The sequence below is a fragment of the Salvelinus alpinus genome, chromosome 4 (genome assembly GCF_045679555.1).
Source record: "Salvelinus alpinus chromosome 4, SLU_Salpinus.1, whole genome shotgun sequence".
Classification (NCBI taxonomy): Eukaryota; Metazoa; Chordata; class Actinopteri; order Salmoniformes; family Salmonidae; genus Salvelinus; species Salvelinus alpinus.
The window spans coordinates 5,250,966-5,263,023 of NC_092089.1; positions in this window are offsets into that span (position 1 = coordinate 5,250,966).

The following is a 12,058-nucleotide window of genomic DNA, read 5'->3' on the forward strand; positions in this document are numbered from 1 at the left end:
TTCATGATGTTGTGTTATAGAATGTGATTCCACATGGTTAATGATTTTGTGTTAAAGAAGAAGGAGGTGATTCCACATGGTTCATGATGTGTTATAGAATGTGATTCCACATGGTTCGTTGTGTTATAGAATGTGATTCCACATGGTTCATGATGTTGTGTTATAGAATGTGATTCCACATGGTTCATGATGTGTTATAGAATGTGATTCCACATGGTTCATGATGTTGTGTTATAGAATGTGATTCCACATGGTTCATGATGTTGTGTAATAGAATGTGATTCCACACGGTTCATGATGTTGTGTTATAGAATGTGATTCCACATGGTTCATGATGTGTTATAGAATGTGATTCCACATGGTTCATGATGTTGTGTTATAGAATGTGATTCCACATGGTTCATGATGTGTTATAGAATGTGATTCCACATGGTTCATGATGTTGTGTTATAGAATGTGATTCCACATGATTCATGATTTTGTGTTAAAGAAGAAGGAGGTTTTTCCACATGGTTCATGATGTGTTAAAGAATGTGATTCCACATGGTTCGTTGTGTTATAGAATGTGATTCCACATGGTTCATGATGTTGTGTTATAGAATGTGATTCCACGTGGTTCATGATGTTGTGTTATAGAATGTGATTCCACATGGTTCATGATTTTGTGTTAAAGAAGGAGGTGATTCCACATGGTTCATGATGTGTTATAGAATGTGATTCCACATGGTTCGTTGTGTTATAGAATGTGATTCCACATGGTTCATGATGTTGTGTTATAGAATGTGATTCCACATGGTTCATGATGTGTTATAGAATGTGATTCCACATGGTTCATGATGTTGTGTTATAGAATGTGATTCCACATGGTTCATGATGTTGTGTTATAGAATGTGATTCCACACGGTTCATGATGTTGTGTTATAGCATGTGATTCCACATGGTTCATGATGTGTTATAGAATGTGATTCCACATGGTTCATGATGTTGTGTTATAGAATGTGATTCCACATGGTTCATGATGTGTTATAGAATGTGATTCCACATGGTTCATGATGTTGTGTTATAGAATGTGATTCCACATGATTCATGATTTTGTGTTAAAGAAGAAGGAGGTGATTCCACATGGTTCATGATGTGTTAAAGAATGTGATTCCACATGGTTCGTTGTGTTATAGAATGTGATTCCACATGGTTCATGATGTTGTGTTATAGAATGTGATTCCACATGGTTCGTTGTGTTATAGAATGTGATTCCACATGGTTCGTTGTGTTAATGAATGTGATTCCACATGGTTCGTTGTGTTAATGAATGTGATTCCACATGGTTCATGATGTGTTATAGAATGTGATCCCACATGGTTCATGATGTTGTGTTATAGAATGTGATTCCACACGGTTCATGATGTGTTATAGAATGTGATCCCACATGGTTCATGATGTTGTGTTATAGAATGTGATTCCACATGGTTCATGATGTGTTATAGAATGTGATTCCACATGGTTCATGATGTTGTGTTATAGAATGTGATTCCACATGGTTCATGATGTTGTGTTATAGAATGTGATTCCACATGGTTCGTTGTGTTATAGAATGTGATTCCACATGGTTCGTTGTGTTATAGAATGTGATTCCACATGGTTCATGATGTGTTATAGAATGTGATTCCACATGGTTCGTTGTGTTATAGAATGTGATTCCACATGGTTCATGATGTTGTGTTATAGAATGTGATTCCACATGGTTCATGATGTGTTATAGAATGTGATTCCACACGGTTCATGATGTTGTGTTATAGAATGTGATTCCACATGGTTCATGATTTTGTGTTAAAGAAGAAGGAGGTGATTCCACATGGTTCATGATGTTGTGTTATAGAATGTGATTCCACATGGTTCATGATGTGTTATAGAATGTGATTCCACATGGTTCATGATGTTGTGTTATAGAATGTGATTCCACATGGTTCATGATGTTGTGTTATAGAATGTGATTCCACATGGTTCATGATGTTGTGTTATAGAATGTGATTCCACATGGTTCATGATGTTGTGTTATAGAATGTGATTCCACATGGTTCATGATGTTGTGTTATAGAATGTGATTCCACATGGTTCATGATGTGTGTTATAGAATGTGATTCCACACGGTTCATGATGTTGTGTTATAGAATGTGATTCCACATGGTTCATGATGTTGTGTTATAGAATGTGATTCCACATGGTTCATGATGTTGTGTTATAGAATAATGTGATTCCACATGGTTCATGATGTGTTATAGAATGTGATTCCACATGGTTCATGATGTGTTATAGAATGTGATTCCACATGGTTCATGATGTTGTGTTATAGAATGTGATTCCACATGGTTCATGATGTTGTGTTATAGAATGTGATTCCACATGGTTCGTTGTGTTATAGAATGTGATTCCACATGGTTCATGATGTGTTATAGAATGTGATTCCACATGGTTCATGATGTGTTATAGAATGTGATTCCACATGGTTCGTTGTGTTATAGAATGTGATTCCACATGGTTCATGATGTTGTGTTCTTCTATCATACTGAACATGTCAGGGTAGGAGAGAGGTTTTATGAACACAAGAAAGGCTGGTGATAGAGCGGCTGTGTGCAACAGGGTACCTGTCAAACAGGAGCTCACAGTAACTGAACGGCCAAACGAACCGCCCACAATGAGAAGATACAGTACTTGATACAGGCTCCCATATGACCTGGGGAAAACAATATGCATTAATGACACTATTGTCACACTGTACTCAAGGTTGTGAAGAAAAACAATAAGGAATCGATTAAAAAATATTTTATGCTGAAATAAAGAGATCAACTGGGATCAATCTCCCTCTCCTTCTCTCTGTCTCTCTCTGTGTCTCTCTCTCTCCCTCTCTCTCTCTCTCCTTCTCTCTGTGTCTCTCTGTGTCTCTCTCCTTCTCTCCTGCGCTCTCTCTCCTTCTCTCTGTCTCTCTCTCTCTCTCCTTCTCTCTGTCTCTATCTCTCTCTCTCTCCTTCTCTCCTCTCTCTCTCTCCTTCTCTCCTGCGCTCTCTCTCTCTCTCATTCTCTCTGTGTCTATCTCTCTCTCTCTCCTTCTCTCCTGCGCTCTCTCTCCTTCTCTCTGTCTCTCTCTCTCTCTCCTTCTCTCTATCTCTCTCTCTCTCTCTTCCTCCCTCCAAACAATCCGTGTAAAGATGGCAGGTTGGACGGAAAGACAGAGTCGAGGCCCCTGAGGAGAGACAAAGGGAGGAAGCTATTTGCTGACAAATGTGGTTTGGTGCCGGGGTTGAGCAGCATTAACTGAGGGTTTTATTAGATGGAGGAGTACGATATCATGGCTTCTTCCTCTTTATGCCTCTGTGGCGTTGTGATGACGTTGCAGCGAGAGCATCTGGTCACGCTAAGGTGCTGAGTCCTGTTAACCAGATGGCAGGAGAGCATTGAAGAGAGAGAATAGAGAAGAGACTGGTAATGGACTGCAGATGGAGAGGAAGAGATCACACACAGAGAGAGAGGACTGTTACCTAATCACCTCTTACTACTCTCACGGCTCCTAATAATACTACTACTACTACTAACCCACCACCACTACTACTACTAGTACTACTACTACTAGTACCACCACCACCACTACTACTACTACTGCTAGTACCACCACCACCACTACCACTACTACTACTACTAGTACTAGTACCACCACCACCACTACTACTACTACTACTACTGCTAGTACCACCACCACCACTACCACTACTACTACTACTGCTAGTACCACCACCACCACTACTACTACTACTACTACTACTACTAGTACCACCACTACCACTACTACTACTACTACTACTAGTACCACCACCACCACTACTACTACTACTGCTAGTACCACCACCACCACTACCACTACTACTACTACTACTACTAGTACCACCATTACCACTACTACTACTACTGCTAGTACCACCACCACCACTACCACTACTACTACTACTAGTACTAGTACCACCACTAACCCACCACCACTACTACTACTACTAACACTACTACTACTACTACTACTAGTACCACCACCACTACTACTACTACTACTACTAACCCACCAGCACCACTACTACTAACCCACCACCACCACTACTACTACTACTACTACTACTAACCCACCACCACTACTACTACTACTACTAACGCTACTACTACTACTACTACTAGTACTACCACTACTACTACTACTACTACCACTACTACTACTACTACTACTACTACTACTAGTAGTACCACCACCACTACTACTACCCTCCTTTGGCTACTACATGATTCCATATGTGTTATTTCATATTTTTGAAGTTTTCACTATTATTCTACAATGTAGAAAATAGTAAAAATAACAACAAACCCTTGAATGAGTAGATGTGTCCAAACTTTTGACTGGTACAGTATGAGGACACCCCTTAAAATTAGTGGATTTGGCTATTTCAGCCACACCCATTGCTGACAGGTGTATAAATCGAGCACACAGCCATGCAATCTCCATAGACAAACATTGGCAGTAGAATGGCCTTACTGAAAAGCTCAGTGATTTTCAACGTGGCACCGTCATAGGATGCCACCTTTCCCACAAGTCAGTTCGTCAAATTTCTGCCCTGCTAGAGCTGCCCCGGTCAATTGTAAGTGCTGTTATTGTGAAATGGAAACATCTAGGAGCAACAACGGCTCAGCCGTGAAGTGGTAGGCCACACAAACTCACAGAACGGGAACGCCGAGTGCTGAAGTGCGTAACAATTATCTGTCCTCGGTTGCAACACTCTCTACCGAGGTCCAAACTGCCTCAGGAAGCAACGTCAGCACAAGAACTGTTGGTCGGGAGCTTCATGAAATGGGTTTCCATGGCTGAGCAGCCGCACACAAGCCTAAGATCAACATGCGCAATGCCAAGCGTCGGCTGGAGTGGTGTAAAGCTCACCGCCATTGGACTCTGGAGAAGTGGAAATGCGTTCTCTGGAGTGATGAATCATGCTTCACCATCTGGCAGTCCGACGGACGAATCTGGGTTTGGCAGATGCCAGAACGCTACCTGCCCCACTGCATAGTGCCAACTGTAAAGTTTGGTGGAGGAGGAATAATGGTCTGGGGTTGTTTTTCATGGTTCGGGCCCCTTAGTTCCAGTGAAGGGAAATCTTAACGCTACAGCATACAATTACATTCTAGATGATTCTCTGCTTCCAACTTTGTGGCAACAGTTTGGGGAAGGCCCTTTCCTGTTTCAGCATGATAATGCCTGTGTGCACAAAGCGAGGTCCATACAGAAATGGTTTGTCGAGATCGGTGTGAAAGAACTTGACTGGCCTGCACAGAACTCTGACCTCAACCCCAATAAACACCTTTCAGATGAATTGGAATGCCGACTACAAGCTAGGCCAAATCACCCAACATCAGCGCCCGACCTCACTATTGCTCTTGTGGCTGAATGGAAGCAAGTCCCCGCAGTAATGTTCCAACATCTAGTGGAAAGCCTTCCCAGAAGAGTGGAGGCTGTTATAGCAGCAATGTTCCAACATCTAGTGGAAAGCCTTCCCAGAGGAGTGGAGGCTGTTATAGCAGTAATGTTCCAACATCTAGTGGAAAGCCTTCCCAGAAGAGTGGAGGCTGTTATAGCAGCAATGTTCCAACATCTAGTGGAAAGCCTTCCCAGAGGAGTGGAGGCTGTTATAGCAGCAATGTTCCAACATCTAGTGGAAAGCCTTCCCAGAAGAGTGGAGGCTGTTATAGCAGCAATGTTCCAACATCTAGTGGAAAGCCTTCCCAGAGGAGTGGAGGCTGTTATAGCAGTAATGTTCCAACATCTAGTGGAAAGCCTTCCCAGAAGAGTGGAGGCTGTTATAGCAGTAATGTTCCAACATCTAGTGGAAAGCCTTCCCAGAAGAGTGGAGGCTGTTATAGCAGCAATGTTCCAACATCTAGTGGAAAGCCTTCCCAGAGGAGTGGAGGCTGTTATAGCAGCAATGTTCCAACATCTAGTGGAAAGCCTTCCCAGAAGAGTGGAGGCTGTTATAGCAGCAATGTTCCAACATCTAGTGGAAAGCCTTCCCCGAAGAGTGGAGGCTGTTATAGCAGCAATGTTCCAACATCTAGTGGAAAGCCTTCCCAGAAGAGTGGAGGCTGTTATAGAAGCAATGTTCCAACATCTAGTGGAAAGCCTTCCCAGAAGAGTGGAGGCTGTTATAGTAGCAATGTTCCAACATCTAGTGGAAAGCCTTCCCAGAAGAGTGGAGGCTGTTATAGCAGCAATGTTCCAACATCTAGTGGAAAGCCTTCCCAGAAGAGTGGAGGCTGTTATAGCAGCAAAAGGGGGGAAACCAACTCCATATTAATGCCCATGATTTTGGAATGAGATGTTCGACGAGCAGGTGTCCACATACTTTTGATCATGTAGTGTAAAATGAATATTCAAATTCTATGGTTGATGTTGTTTGGCATGACAAGGTAGGAACCAAAGTTGCTGGTCAGTGTTTCTTTGGAGACCCTAATAGCGTTTTAATATATGCACACTGTTACATTTAGACAAAGATTTTATAATAGGCTATCTGATTCAGAACATGCCGTTACACAAACGACATGCTGATATATACACCACAACTGGTAGCAACCTGTATCAGGGCTGACGCTTGCTTTGACCTAGCTCAGTGTTTCCCAAACTCGCTCCTCTGGATCCCAAGAGGTGAACGTTCTGGTTTTTGAACCTAACACTACACAGCTGATACAGTTTATTATTTGAATCAGATCTGTAGTGCTAGTGCTAGGAAACCCTGCCCTAACTAGATCATTTAGCTAAAGGGCATTTAGCTTGCCAGCTAGCTAGTTAGCGATTAGCATTAGCGATTAGCTTTAGGCACATGCCAGCTTCCTTAGACTAACAAACTCACGTTTTGCACAAAAAAAAAAAAAAAGATACACAAACTAATATTATAATAAAGAAAACATGTGGATTCATACTTAGAAGCAACTTGGAAAGCAGTATCATTGTTATGGAGGAATCTGTTGAGTACACGCAGAGAGAAACGTGCACAGCGTGGCGGAACTGTCTGTGTGCTGCCTGCGCGTTGAGTGGCAGGGGGGCGGGCCAGTCTGTGTGCTGCCTGCGCGTTGAGTGGCAGGGGGGCGGGCCTGTCTGTGTGCTGCCTGCGCGTTGAGTGGCAGGGGGGCGGGCCTGTCTGTGTGCTGCCTGCGCGTTGAGTGGCAGGGGGGCGGGCCTGTCTGTGTGCTGCCTGTGCGTTGAGTGGCAGGGGGGCGGGCCTGTCTGTGTGCTGCCTGCGCGTTGAGTGGCAGGGGGGCGGGCCTGTCTGTGTGCTGCCTGCGCGTTGAGTGGCAGGGGGGCGGGCCTGTCTGTGTGCTGCCTGCGCGTTGAGTGGCAGGGGGGCGGGCCTGTCTGTGTGCTGCCTGCGCGTTGAGTGGCAGGGGGGCGGGCCAGTCTGTGTGCTGCCTGCGCGTTGAGTGGCAGGGGGGCGGGCCTGTCTGTGTGCTGCCTGCGCGTTGAGTGGCAGGGGGGCGGGCCTGTCTGTGTGCTGCCTGCGCGTTGAGTGGCAGGGGGGCGGGCCTGTCTGTGTGCTGCCTGCGCGTTGAGTGGCAGGGGGGCGGGCCTGTCTGTGTGCTGCCTGCGCGTTGAGTGGCAGGGGGGCGGGCCTGTCTGTGTGCTGCCTGCGCGTTGAGTGGCAGGGGGGCGGGCCTGTCTGTGTGCTGCCTGCGCGTTGAGTGGCAGGGGGGCGGGCCTGTCTGTGTGCTGCCTGCGCGTTGAGTGGCAGGGGGGCGGGCCTGTCTGTGTGCTGCCTGCGCGTTGAGTGGCAGGGGGGCGGGCCTGTCTGTGTGCTGCCTGCGCGTTGAGTGGCAGGGGGGCGGGCCTGTCTGTGTGCTGCCTGCGCGTTGAGTGGCAGGGGGGCGGGCCTGTCTGTGTGCTGCCTGCCCGTTGAGTGGCAGGGGGGCGGGCCTGTCTGTGCGCAGCCTGCCCGTTGAGTGGCAGGGGGGCGGGACTTCAGCCTGTCTTGTTTGAGCAGTGTAGAGAAGAAGTGTTGCGGTGAAATATGGGTCGCATTTTTTTTTTTGCGCACGGTGCTCCAAGTCGCTCATTAGAGCCCTGAGTAGTCTACAATCCATGTCTGTAGGGAATGTTGGGGATATATATAGCCTAGTCATGTTTAGTCATACTGTGAAGCAACGTCCCTCATCTAGAACTGAGTTTCTCTGTGTGTCTGTGGCCTGAAGACCACATCTCTGTATGAATGACTGAATGTTATCAGTGTGGAGTTTAATCACAATACACACAGTGGCTTGTAGTGGCCACTTCAGGAGATAAGCAAACAGCTGCTCCCCTAATATGGCAAGGAATGCTCAGCCCACTACCCCCCACCTTCTCACATAGGGGGGCTCACAATCAGCCCACTACCCCACTTCTCCCATGGGGGGGTCACATTCAGCCCACTACCCCACTTCTCCCATGGGGGGGTCACATTCAGCCCACTACCCCACTTCTCCCATGGGGGGGGGCACATTCAGCCCACTACCCCACTTCTCCCATGGGGGGGGCTCACATTCAGCCCACTACCCCACTTCTCCCATGGGGGGGTTACATTCAGCCCACTACCCCACTTCTCCCATTGGGGGGTCACATTCAGCCCACTACCCCACTTCTCCCATGGGGGGGGGTCACATTCAGCCCACTACCCCACTTCTCCCATGGGGGGGTTACATTCAGCCCACTACCCCACTTCTCCCATGGGGGGGTCACATTCAGCCCACTACCCCACTTCTCCCATGGGGGGGGGGCTCACATTCAGCCCACTACCCCACTTCTCCCATGGGGGGGCTCACATTCAGCCCACTACCCCACTTCTCCCATGGGGGGGGCTCACATTCAGCCCACTACCCCACTTCTCCCATGGGGGGGGGGGGGTCACATTCAGCCCACTACCCCACTTCTCCCATGGGGGGGGGGGGGGCTCACATTCAGCCCACTACCCCCACCAAAAAGAGTTCTATGCTTGCTTCATATACATGTAAGGTTCTAGAACCAAAATTGGTTCCATATAGAACCCTGTATGGAACCCATGGGTTCTATATGGAACCAATTTTGGTTCAGGGAAGAAGAACCCCTGGTGTTCTGATCAAAGAACCCCACAAAAGGGTTGAATATGAAACAAGCGATGGAACCCTTTCTGGCTCTATCCAGAACCTTTTCTTTCTAAGAGTGTATGGGTACAGTGGAATACAGTGTATAGTCGTAGTAGGACTAGAGTTGTTTCCCCCTCCATATGTTACAATGTAACCAACAGGAGACGACCCTGATCGATAGGAGGAAACAATATGTATTTAACCTTTTATTTCACCTTTATTTAACTTTAGGAAACATTCAGTGACAGAAGATAACAGAGTAGAGAAGAGGCCCGTTAAAGCTAACCTACTATAGCGCAGACACTGAGTGGACAAATCATTAAGAACGCCTGCTCTTTCTGTGACATTGACTGTCCAGATGAATCCAGGTGAAAAGCTAGGATCCCTTGTTGGTGTCACTTGTTAAATCCACTTAACTTTTTTAAGCCTTGAGACAACTGTGACATTGATTATGTATGTGTGTCACTCAGAGGGTGAACGGGCAAGACTAAAGATTTAAGAGCTTTTTAACGGGGTATGGTAATAGGTGCCAGGCGCACCGGTTTGTGTCAAGAACTGCAACGCTGCTGGGGTTTTCACGCTCAACAGTTTCCCCGTGTGTATCATGGATGGTCCACCACCCAAAGGACATCCAGCCAACTTGACACAACTGTGGGAAGCATTGGAGTCCATGCCCCGACAAATTTAGGCTGTTCGGAGGGCAAAAACTCAATCAATCATCGTTTTGTATACTCAGTGTAAATCGCATGCAAAGCCAATGAATAGATAAGCCTACTGTTACCAATATAATTTGCTTATCTGCACCTATAATCCTATTTTGAGTCATATTCTGCGAGAGCACGTTCAGAGCGCTGTGTAGGCTTGTGTTGTAGTGCATAACCACATCGCGGAGGGATCCACGCTTATGCCGCTCCAATAGAAAGACCGTTTTCTAAACGCTAGAACTCTAATCAAGTTTCCTGTTCAGTTCTCCAGCTGGCATGATGATCTCCCCGGTAGATTAACCACGTGACTTCAAGAGGACCGGCGGAGAGCGCAGTCTAATGTGAATTTTCTCTCTTCCCTGGTTGGTTGGATAAGTGATGATTTCTCGGTACTGGTGCATTCCGGTGTACGCGCACAGCATGCTGTGACATCGCAGAGCTCCACTCTGCTCTGTTGATGTGAACTGTCAGAATACGTGGTAGGGCTTACAATAGACTTGTTTCGTTAACTACATATTTAATCATCCCGTAGTGGTTTCGTAACTACACGTCCACCTCTCTAGTAATGAACCGGGTTGATCTACTGTGTGTTGTAGCCTATGATGATAAAATCCCATTGGGTAAACACTGGTTAAATCAACGTTGTTTCCATGTCATTTCAGTGAAATTATGTTGAACCAACATGTGGAATAGACGTTGAATTGACGTATGTGCCCAGTGATGATGATTAGCGGATTGTATTTCATACAATGGGCTCTCGAGTGGCGCAGTGGTCTAAGGAACTCCATCTCTAGTGCTAGAGGCGTCACTACAGACCCTGGTTCGATCTCAGGCTGTATCACAACCAGCCATGATCAGCAGTCCCATAGAGCAGTGCACAATTGGCCCGGTGTCGTCTGGTTTGGGGGAGGGGTTTGGCCGGGGTCGGCTGTCATTGTGAATTAGTTCTTTACTTACTTTCCTAGTTAAATATAAAACGATAAAACAATTAGGCCTATGGCCTGAAGACACTAAACTTGACATTTACATCGAGACAAGTTTAAGAGAGAGAAATAAGGGGCTTCTTTGTGAAAAACAACAATCCTGGGCTGGGTCTGGGACAGGATGAGAGAGTAGGTGGAGGAGATGTGGGGGCTTCTGAACCACAACAGTAACCTACCACCATCCTGTCTACCTGCTACAGACTGAGAGAGAGGGAGACCAAGGGGGAGAGAGAGAGAGAGTGTGTGAGAGAGAGAGAGAGTGTGTGAGAGAGAGAGAGAGAGAGAGAGAGAGAGAGAGAGAGAGAGAGAGAGAGAGAGAGAGAGAGAGAGAGAGAGAGAGAGAGAGAGAGAGAGAGAGAGAGAGAGAGAGAGAGAGAGAGAGAGAGAGAGAGGGAGAGAGAGAGAGAGGGAGAGAGAGTGAGAGTGTGTGTGTGAGAGAGAGAGAGAGACAGAGAGACAGAGAGAGAGAGAAACAGTCCAACCCTGACACAGGGACCCTTATAGACATCTCTGTCTGTCAGCCATTACTGTGGATGTGGAGATTTCAAGCAGCAAAAAAAAAAGGTAAAATGTATTTTTTGAAGGATTTATTCACTGAAATGCTTTTTTTTCCAGCATTAGTATCAAAGAAACATCAGCAAGACAGGTGTTCAGGATCTCAGGTGAATAGATTCAGGCCTAAGTAAATACCTCACATATAAAGCCAGTGTAATACATCATGTTTAAGGCCGTCCCAGCAGCATTATCATTCTGGAGCTATTATTGGCAGATACCAGTTGAACATTGGTGAATGTTTGTTAGTAATAATAAATTGTAAAAACAGTTTTTATTTTTGTACATCAGAAACAAATGTATCTTTTCTAAAGGATAAGTGAAGTCTTACGCAAAATGCTCAATTCATTTATTTATCTTATTAAAAGTGTTGTCGTTTGTTAGGCTTATAATCAAACGGCTGGTGTCGTTTCCACTAACCCTTTTTTTTTCAACGTGAAAACACTATTACTTTCAGAGATATGAAACTGAGTACGAAAACCACACATTTGCAAGCACGTCACTACAGCATAAATGGAGCAGGATTGAGAAAAAAAATGAAATTCTGCAGATCAACGACAAAAGAGAAAAACGGCTCCTGAGCTCTTAGACCTACTAAAACCAAATAGGCCTACAAATGCCCAACTAGACTAAAGATCACCATCTCTCTTTTCT